Below are 10,798 nucleotides of genomic sequence, written 5' to 3'. Positions count from 1 at the left end.
GATTTGTCTGGTTCGACTCATTTCTGTTACATCAGTGACGATTGCAAGATTTTTGCTCTACGAGACTCAAGCGTTTAAGGTGAACAAGCCTCACAGCAGATCAAGACCCCTGCCCGCTCTGCTGACTTTGCTGCTCCCCCAGCTGCCTTGAGCATCTGCAGCAGTTTTTCTCTCTGCATTATTGCAAATGCCACTCTGTTACTGTCGCACATGCAGGGTAGAGATGTGACTATATGAACATTTCTTATCACTATTATAGTGACCAAAATTATCATGGTTATCAGTATGACGGTATAGTTTAAATGTGCTGGAGATGTTAAAAAAGTACACATAAAAGGACACATAAACCACTTAACCAATTTTTATATTTAAAAATCAACAAACAACAAATAAAATGGCTTTTTGTTTGCATGATCACTAAAAAAATTACATTACATTACAACTTGACTGACAACAGTTTAATAGCATGTTATCCATTGTTAATGTTCAAATAAAGCTTTGAAAAAGTTTTATAAAAGGTAAACCTGTAACATGGAGTCAGAGACATTCGGATCCATATGCAATAGATTATTGTCGAGAATGGTCAAACAGGCAGAGATCAGAAAACAGTGTCAGGTATATCAGGGGATATCCAAAATCAGAAACAGAAAACAAGCAGAGGTCGAGGCAGGCAGCAGAGAATCACAGTCGGTATACACAATCCAAGATCAAACACGGAAGGAACAAACACAGGGAAAATGTTTGGAAATGCCAGACAGAACAACAACAACAACAAAAAAAGACTTTGCAAGGACTGAGAGTCAAAACACAGTTTATATAGGGGAGTGGTAATGGGGAACAATTGGTGGTGATTAGCCCTAAGCACAGGAATATGGGAAATGGATTTGGGAATGGAAATACAAGAGTCCTGAGAGGATTGCCCTCTACTGGAGTTCATGGGCACTCCAGCTGATGATCATGACAAAACCTCACATTCCAGCCTTTAAATAAATAAAATGTACAAATTAATATTATAATTGCTTAAGAAATGATTATATGTAATTAAATTTTTGTTTAAATATGTAGAATCCACAGAAGCATAATTTTCATCAACCAGTCAAAAGTTACAGCAGGGCATGCAAATTTGGTCCGTTTTTGGTCAGACAGAAGCTGCACACACTGAATGTAAATATCAGTCTCTATAAATCCACTCTCTGACAGCAGGTGACGCTTGTGGAAAAACTGAATTACAGCTGTTTCCCTAACCTCCTTGGACAAAACAGCATTGCTATTAAGAACACTTCCTTTAGGTCTCAATTCCATTCCTCGCGACCCCCTGCTTTGCACATTTTGTATGTCTCTCTTTGTTAAAACACCTGATTCAGATGATCAGCTCGTTATAAGTGAGCTCCATGCATTGACATGCTACACAGTGCACATCACTCCCTAGTTCCTGAGCATGGGAAATCTGTTTACTTCACTTCAGAATATTCATTCACGGATTTGTGCTGCTCAACATCTTCACCCACAGACAAGTGTGACATCATATACCTCTGTAAATAAATACAATTTAAATTCACGTCTCGCCAAGTTCAATGCACTTTGAATGGAACATATACATTACATTCGCTTCGAACTGAAATCATGGCGAAATATCCTGTGATGTCCACATCACACTGCACTGATGTTCAAATAGAACAAACGTCTGAACCATTAGAGAAACATACAAAATGTGCAGAGCAGGGGCATGAGGACTGGAAATGAGAACCGCTGCTTTAGGTAGGCTATTACATGGAGCAAAGATGAAAATGCCATCGAATCGTTTCTAAAGACATATATATTTAAATATATTCATATGTTTATTTGAATAATTCCCTTAGCACTCTTTTAAAACCTCCCAGCTTTTCTGCACTGTTTTGACTCAAAACGAAACAACTCTGCTGCTGTGCACATGTGTATCTAGTCTCGTTCGGTGGGAGCAAGCAGGGGCGCTGGACTGGGGGTAAAACCAGTACTGATTACCAAGGTCCCAAAGGAAGAGAGGGCCCTTGAAAAGTCTGGAATATATATTTTCAAGGGAGGGCGGGGGGGGGGGGGGTGGGTCTCTGTTGGCTTCATATGTGGAAGAGGAGCCCACCCTCAGCTTCCTGGATAAGTTGTACTTGCCGGGGCTTCACTATTCTTCCCAAATGTCCACAACAAAATCACCAGATCTTGGCACGTCCCCTACTTTTACCGGCTACATGACTCCTCTTTGTCTGCCCTCACTTCGGTTGATGGCACTGGATGCAGGGTGAATTCAGGAAGAGCCTATTCATCAGCTCGACGAGTGGCCTCAGCACTTCACTCCATGGCAGCCCTCCAGGGTCTTTCAGGCCAAACTCCTTCACAGCATGGACAAGTCTGGCCCAGACCCCGCAGCTTTTAAGGAGCCACCAAGGCTTTGCATGCTACCAAGATGGCGGCATGATCGGCAGACCCATGGCGAGTCTATTGGTGCTCAAGCACCACCTATGGCTGACCCTTATGGAGATCAAGGATGTGGATAAGGTCCCCTTTCTTGACTACCCGGTCTCCCCCACTGGCCTGTTTGGACCTGCAGTCGAGGTTTCATCAAACACTTCAATGCTGTGCAGAAGTAGTCCCAGGCAATGCAACACTTCTTGTCAAAGCATCAATTTCTGCAGATGTTTCTAGTCACCCCAACATGGTGCTGTAGCCTGCAAAGCCACCAGCTTCTAAGCCTGAGCCCCGTCATCGCTCCTGCTTGGAAATATGCTACCCATTCCCTAAACGCCAGGTACCCTGGTCCAAGATAGTGCTGGAGCCGGAGACTCAGGCATCATCCTGATCTGCGGGACAGGAAAAGGAAGGGGCCAAGTCTCGCCACAGCCGGACCACTGCCAAGCAGCCACTGTTGTGCCTCCAAGCACCTCATTCAGTTGTGTTCACACTGTTGTGAACCCTGGGCCCATTCAGATAGCACCCACACAACCGGTCACTGTTATAATGAGAAAAATAAAACACAAACATTGACAAAAAGAAAGAAAATTTCCGCTTACACTTATCACAAATGTCAAGTCCCCTCACAGCGAACCACGATCCAAACTAATTCGACCCCTCGCCACACGGGCTGAGGCCTGGCAGATCAGATTGGGTTTTGGGGATTATGAAACGAGGCTAGTCACTCCAGTTCACTCAAAGACCCCCGCGATTCAGAGGTGTAGAGATTCACCTTAGTGCAGAGCATGGACGTTAATGTCCTGTGCTCCAAGGTGATGAATTTACTGACAAAAGGAGCTGTAAAGATGGTTCTGCCAGGTCAGAGCAAGTCAGGCTTCTACAGCCGTTACTTCCTTGTCCTCAAAAAGGATGGTGGCCAAGGGAGTGGCATATCAATACACGGTCCTTCCCTATGGACTGTCCCTAGCTCCTTGCACTTTTACAAAAAAAAGTGCAGTCTCACGGGTACCCCCCGGCCTGCGAGGGGCGATGGGGGTATGTGACGAGTGGGGTAGGGCCGAGAGTCTTGGGAACGGGCACCTGCTCGACCCGCCAGTCTTGAGTCCCACGGAGGAGATGGAAGGACATAAAACTGGAGCGACGACAGTGAAGGACGAGAGAGGACCAGGCCTGGGATTTATTTTATGTTTTGGCTTTTATTTGTGCACATCAGTCGTCTGTGAGGGGCTGATGCGCTGTTTTGTGTTTATTTTGAATTATTAAAGTTTCAGTTTGATTGTCTGCCGGTTCCCGCCTCCTACCTTCCCATAGTTATGGAGTTTATATTATTACAGAGTCCCTTAATTGTCCTTTGTATAAGAAGATGGATCTCAAAATAATATTGTTGTAATGGGTTGAAATATGCAGAATATACTGAAAAACCAAAGAATGTACAGAACCTGGAGGATTTTTCTGAAGAACAGTGGGACACACAAGGACAAACAAGGAATTCACAAACAACTATCACAGAAATAAAAATGATTGTGGATCATTCAAATAATGACAGAGAGTTGAGATTTAATGGTATGCATACATTTGTGAATGGAGCAGTTTTGTCTTGTAGAATATATGTAAACATCTTATGACAAAAAGCTTATTCAGGACAGTAGTAAATAAAAATAACGTACCATTTTTATGAATATTCAGAATATCACCAATTGCACTTTACATTATTTGCCCACTACAGGTTACATTAATGTTTAAATGAAATAAATACATGAAAAAATAAAAGTGATCTAATCTAAAATACTTTTCAGGTGTTACTGTAATTTGATTATAACCCATTAAAAATGTAACTGTAACTTTTTTTTAAATAAATGGGAATTACAGTAAGTACCTTTATGGTTGTAGAATGGTTTGTGTGATTGTGTCAAAGGTAAAGTATGTGTGTGTACAGGTTTATGTGTTGAATGTTATTTACATGTTAGATGGTACAATACACTTTCCCCATTCCAGTCCCTGTTGAAAAAAGCACATGACCAGCTAAAACCATCTCAAACCAGCAGCCATGCTTCAAATCATACCTAACCAGCATATGCTGCAGGGGTTTAATGTGTGGAGGCACATTAATTGTTTTAATGACAAACCAATTGGTTTAACCAATGATGTGAGCTTCCTGCAATTACCTGTTTAGCAGGGAAGTGTTTCACTTTCTGAATAATGGCAGATTAAGCCCAAAGTTTAGCCTACTTAAGTTTTGATACATTCACTTAATGTATGCGTACACAACTCAAAATTGCATAATCTACAGTTAAAATACAGGGCCTTGATACATGCACACTAGAAAGTTTCTTCCATGACCAGTCTCTGCTCTATTTATCTCCTGAATTTATATCTTTTGACCCACCTCACACACTTGTCTGAAGTGTTTGTTGTTGTTGCCTTCTCTAGTACTTTGTTGCTTTTCCATCTCATCCGTTTTTTTTTAGTAAAATATTGGGCCTTGTTGAAAAATGAATTACAGAATTTACAAGCCGAGCATACAAAGTTAGAAAAACAATGTACTGTACATCTACTTGTCACGGATGAGACAGGAGGCAGACAAGATGGTAAGTTTAATAGTTTTATTCACAGAATGCTCCGAACCAGACAGGGAATATGAGAGCGAACAGGATGATATGAACCAATGTCGACTTAACTGAACAGTCCCTGATCACAGGAAGTGGGTTAGGGATCACAGAAGGAGGACTGAAGGCAGAGGAAGACTGGCCAATCTTTGAGAGATTACTGATGAGTTGCGGATTCTCAGGTGAGTGTCGAAATAGAGTCTCTATGCCATGAAATGACGGGATCAGACGGAGACTGAAGGTTGAGAGTGGGTATATAAAGGTGAGCAGTGATGAAGGATAGCAGATGACGGTGATGAGGATGAAGAGATGCAGGTGATGATAATTAATATTCAGGGGATGACGAGCGAGTGGGTGGAGGGAGTGATGATGATGACGGTGTTGATGGTGGAATCCTGACACTACTACCCTAGCTTACATGTAAAAGCTAGAGGGCTTTAGGGAAACCTGTTTGTAAATAAAAGCCCAAAAATGTTATGTCACTTATCAAATTGTTTTTAGCCATTTAAATCTGAATATTTGTATTAAATCCACGAGTGAATCCACATATCATCATTATGTCATGGAGTTGCATCAGACAGCAGATCTACCTGTATCTGAACCATGCATAACTGCTGAAGCCTGAAATTCTGAAGTCAGAATTAAGTGTTTCAGGTCTGGTAAATAACAAAGCATAACATATCTGTATGGTATCTTTACACAACATAATTTTGCTCATTTCTGTGTGGGTGTACTGAAGAATATCTATAAAGAACTCCGCAATTTTGCATTTTACTGCAATATAATTCATATTGGTTTAAAATGTTAACATAAAGGAATAATTATATCAAAAAGTGTCAGCCTCCATTTACCATATCTTATGAGCTCTATGTATGTGTTATTATTTATTACCTTGAGACTAATCAAAAGTTTGTAATTTTAGATGTTATGGGATATCATCATATATTCAAGTTTAATTTTAAATGCCTCATTAACCTTTCAACAATGTTAATAGCAGTGTGAAACTTCACAGAAATTAATTTACTACATTAAAATGACTGCTGTGAGCACATAGTAATTTGGTCTTACACTATTTAGTTGTTGCCTTGGCCTTTTAAGATCAGTAGCTAGTCTGCCTGGAAAGTCTTCTCCTCACTGCCTGCTCATCATGGGGACACAGCACAAGCATGTTTGCATGCTTTGATGGCTTTATTATCTCTGTGGAAACAGGGGCAGACAAAGTCAGGTTAAAGGGCTTGTGCTAATGTGCAAACAAGAATAGCTACACCATCATTAGTGCAGCAAGCAAAAGATTTGAAGGTTAAACTCAAAAAGGCAAAAGATACTTTCAGCTTCAAGGTGATGTGGTCATAATTCTGACTGATGGTGATATGATAGGGATGTCACTGATTGACATGTTATGCGTTTACTGAGAGGTGCAAAATATGTTTTTCTTAATATTTTATTCCGATTTCAGAATACACAAACCTAATACTTAATATAAATACAATTCTATAACAAATTAATGTGGAATAAATTAAATGTTTTTTTCTCTAAAATGACTAGCACCAATGAGAAAAAATAAAAATAAAAATCAACGTATACATTCCCAGGGTGTTACTTTCATTAGGATCAGGTTTTATAGTTAGTTTTCTTTTCTTTTTCTCAGAAAAAGATTTACATAAAATTACTGTGAAATTAAAGCCTTTCTTAAAAAAAAAATCTAAAAAGACAAAGATGATAAAAATAAAACAAGGTTCATTGCATAAATATACTCAATCTGCGAGATAGCAGCTACACACAAAAAACACCAAACAACTCAAAAGTGAAAAAAGACTAAATTAAATACACACTGATAATGAACTAAAAGGAGAACAGGTGTGCTGATTAATGAGTGTCCATGACAATAAAATATTGTCGGGAAAACTACACAAAAGACAGGAAACTAACGATAACAAATTAAAAGTCCATAAATATGAAACTAACTAAACAGAACTGTGACAGTTATCTAAATGGGAACATTGCATAGACTTGTATTGTTTTTATAAACAGTAATAAATGCTATAATACTTTATCCATTTTATCATCATATTGTTTTTACCAGTGAAGACATTCCCCAAAGGAGGTTTTGTAATATTTTGTCAGGTTTAGCTCACTTCTGGCTCACTAAATGTGTCCAAAAAAAAATGGTTAAGTGGGTATATGACCAAACACACACACACACACACACACACATATGTTTGTTTTTGTGAAAAGTGGGGACATCCCATAGGCGTAATGGTTTTTATAATGTAAAAACTGTATATTCTATCGCCCTTCACCAACCCTACCCCTAACCCTAACGAAACTTTGTGCATTTTTACTTTCTCAAAAAAACCTCATTCTGTATGATTTATAAGCGTTTTGAAAAATGGGGACATGGGTTATGTCCTCATAAGTCACCCTCTCCTTGTAATACCTGTGTCATACCCATGTCATTATACAGAGTTGTGTCCTGATATGTCACAAAAACAAGAGCACACACACACACACACACTTTATCCTCTGAGATGGTTGCCATGCCAAAGTGTTGGCAGTGGTGGTGAAGTGTATGCAAGGTCAGGTCCAGTTTAATTGAAGATTATTTGCTTATTTACTCAAGCACATTCAGTGCTAAATACCTTGGATAAAAAAAAAAAAAAAAAAAAAAAAAAAAGAGCAGACATTGTCAAAACCCTCGGGTTCAGCACTTCATGTAATTAGAGATTTATCCCTGACAGAAATTCCAATTATTTCACAGCTAACTAGGAACTGGATGGAACATTGAAGCTTGTAGCTCACTCAGTTAAAGGTTTAACCAAATACATAATCGGGATACGAAAAAAATAACTAATCTGTTACAAACTACTATGGAAACATGAACAGTAACACAAAATCTAAAGACGATAATAAGATTACTAGGAATTGTTTTTTTTTTGTTGTTTTTTTTTTTTTTTTTGGCAAAATAGCTAATATTAGTATAGGTGACAATGCTTAGTTAAAAACAACCCAATTTGGTACATTTTGGCAAACAAGTGCTGTGTTTTTCCGTATTTGCTCCAGCTGGGTTTGTTTGAATCATCCTGCAGGTTTTTTGTTTGTTTGTTTGTTTATTTATTTATTTTGGAACTGAACTACTCAGTAAAACATTACTGTACTGGTTAAAATTAACCCCAAATAGTCTGGAAATGAAAATCACTTTAACACATGCAGCATAACTAGTAACAACAAAGACAACTGTATTTTTCAAAAGGTAAATATTTATTTATAAGCAACACCCAACGATGGACAAAAGGACAAGAAAAAGTAAAAACAAAGTGAAAATATGTCTACTCTAAGAAAAGTATGTACAAATACATTGTAATGTACTGAATTTTTTTTCATCTTCCAGGTGTTTTACCCACATTGTTTTGTGTATTAAAGGAAATGTTTTTGTTGGAGAGTAAAGAATGGCAACTCCGTTCTATAGTGTCATAAACTATACTATAAACTATAAAAAAGATGATGAATAAAACAAATAAAACAAGGTTTATTAAGATAACCAATCAAGACAGTTGTGTTCAACACAAACAATACCAGACAAATGAAAGGTGAGAAAATAGCTACTTAAATGGCAAAGGGTAATAACAAATAAATCTGTTCTGATTAAATGAAAATCCATGACAGCTTAAAGGTGGCAGGGAAACTGAAAAAAAGGAAGACAGAAAACTAGTGAAATAAAGTCCATGAAAAAAGAAACTTAAGAATGATTATTTGTGACATACAGCTTACACAAAATTGCTTTTTTATGTTTAATGAACATTGTTGAATAATATTGAATAGCTTAGACTAAAGACCAAATTTTAAAAGTTAAAAAAAAAAAAAAAAAAAAATCTTCCGCCAACGAAAACAGTGCCTTTGTGTTTAAAGTGTATTTAATCCTTTTTCTCAACCACCATTCTGCCATGCTGAATCCTCACTAGTCCGTCACAACTCAAGTGATCTAGTTGACACTTCTTGCTGCAGTTTGCTTGCTTCAATATGTTTTCTTCTATTTTCCAAACATATTTGAATCACATATTGAGGGCAGCAAACATGGATACACATGAACACAGCATTTTCTACCTTTTAATGGAAACAAAACCTAGGTTAACTCATGTACATTATGAAAAATATGAATATATAAATATACAGTAAATGATTGATTAGGAAATTGTGAACATGCAAAGTACGTATGTCTGATGTTCATTTCCAACATCCTGTCCCATCTTGATTTGTCTTTTGATGTTCCATCGACTTTGTGTCATAACACGGGAGATCACTAAACATAAGGTTATGGAATCAAAGGTTAACTATCTGCTGGGGTTCATCTTGTCTTCATGATCTTAATTAATCAATCAATCAATCTTAAGTGAAGGTATTGTGCATTTCTATACAGACTACATACATTTCCATGTAATGTAATTACAAAGCCTGACTTATTTCCTCTACACTACATTGTGGAGATAAGGTTTATGAGTAACACTTTAGAATAAGGTTCCATTAGTTAATGTTAGTTAATGTACTAATTAACATGAACAAACAATGAACAATACATTTGTTACAATATATATTAATCTATTAGTTAATGTAAATACATTTTTTCATTATTAGTTCATGCTAATTCATTGTTGAAATTAACATTAACTAAGATTAATAAATGCTGAGAAGGATTTTTCTTACATAGTTCATGTTAACTAAAGTAGTTCACTAACATTATCTAATGGAACCTTTTACTAAAGTGTTACAGGTTTATGTAAAAAATTGCTTAAAGGTTACTTGATGCAAATGCAAAGTCCTATATCATACCGTTATGGTATACAGCCATCAAAATTTGGAGAAAGGAGAAGAATTGAAAAAGGCCTTTGGAGTGGTAGGATCAGGACCATGTAACTCACTGCAGTACTATTGATATCACTTTACTAATTTACATATCCTGATACTCCAAAGTTTATTTTATTTAATTTTTTACAGAAAAAAATTCCATAAAATATCTTTAAATAGTTAGAAAACCCAAGAGGTTTAGGTGACAACTACAAATATTTACAGGTACTCTTTTTTTAAAACAAATATTAAATCCTGGATGACCCTTCATTGGGCTGATAACAAATGAAGAGTGGCCAAAACTGTTGATATGTTATTCTTTCTAGTTTCGGTCAATTCTCTAGCAGAAGATTTGGGGTGCAGGTACAGGTGATACAAAGTTGAGTGACAAAGGCATGTAAGAAGCATTACAGTAATCAAGACACTTTTACAGCATGAGCTTATACACCATGTGGGGGCTAAACAGATGGCAGATGGGAGGTGCCATGACAGCCCATGAACACAGTGAAATGATAGGCTGTTGTGAACATTTGAAGCCAAAGCAATGATAGTGATTGGGTGATTTTTAAGAATGAATGTTGAACAGACTATAAGTCTTCCTGGAACTCAGCTGTGACTGTTCTGCATTTAGGTTTTAAAATTCAAGTTGTGTTCATGTCTGTAGGTTATCATGAACAAAACATGTATGAATCATAAACATTTATTGGAGTTTATTTAATGCAATGATCCAAAAGCCAGTGGAAATTATTGGGGTTTTGTCAAGGTAACCAAGATGATGCTAACTTGCTCTACAAAAATTTGTCATATTTTTCAATGCTTACATTGAGGAAATTACATTTAATGGAGGTAGTGAAGAGCAGACCTCATGCTAGATCTCTGAATTTTGTATATGTATGTAATATTTATGATAT

Source organism: Carassius auratus, chromosome 26 (genome assembly GCF_003368295.1).
Source record: "Carassius auratus strain Wakin chromosome 26, ASM336829v1, whole genome shotgun sequence".
Taxonomy (NCBI): Eukaryota; Metazoa; Chordata; class Actinopteri; order Cypriniformes; family Cyprinidae; genus Carassius; species Carassius auratus.
Note: the sequence above shows the minus strand (reverse complement) of the source record.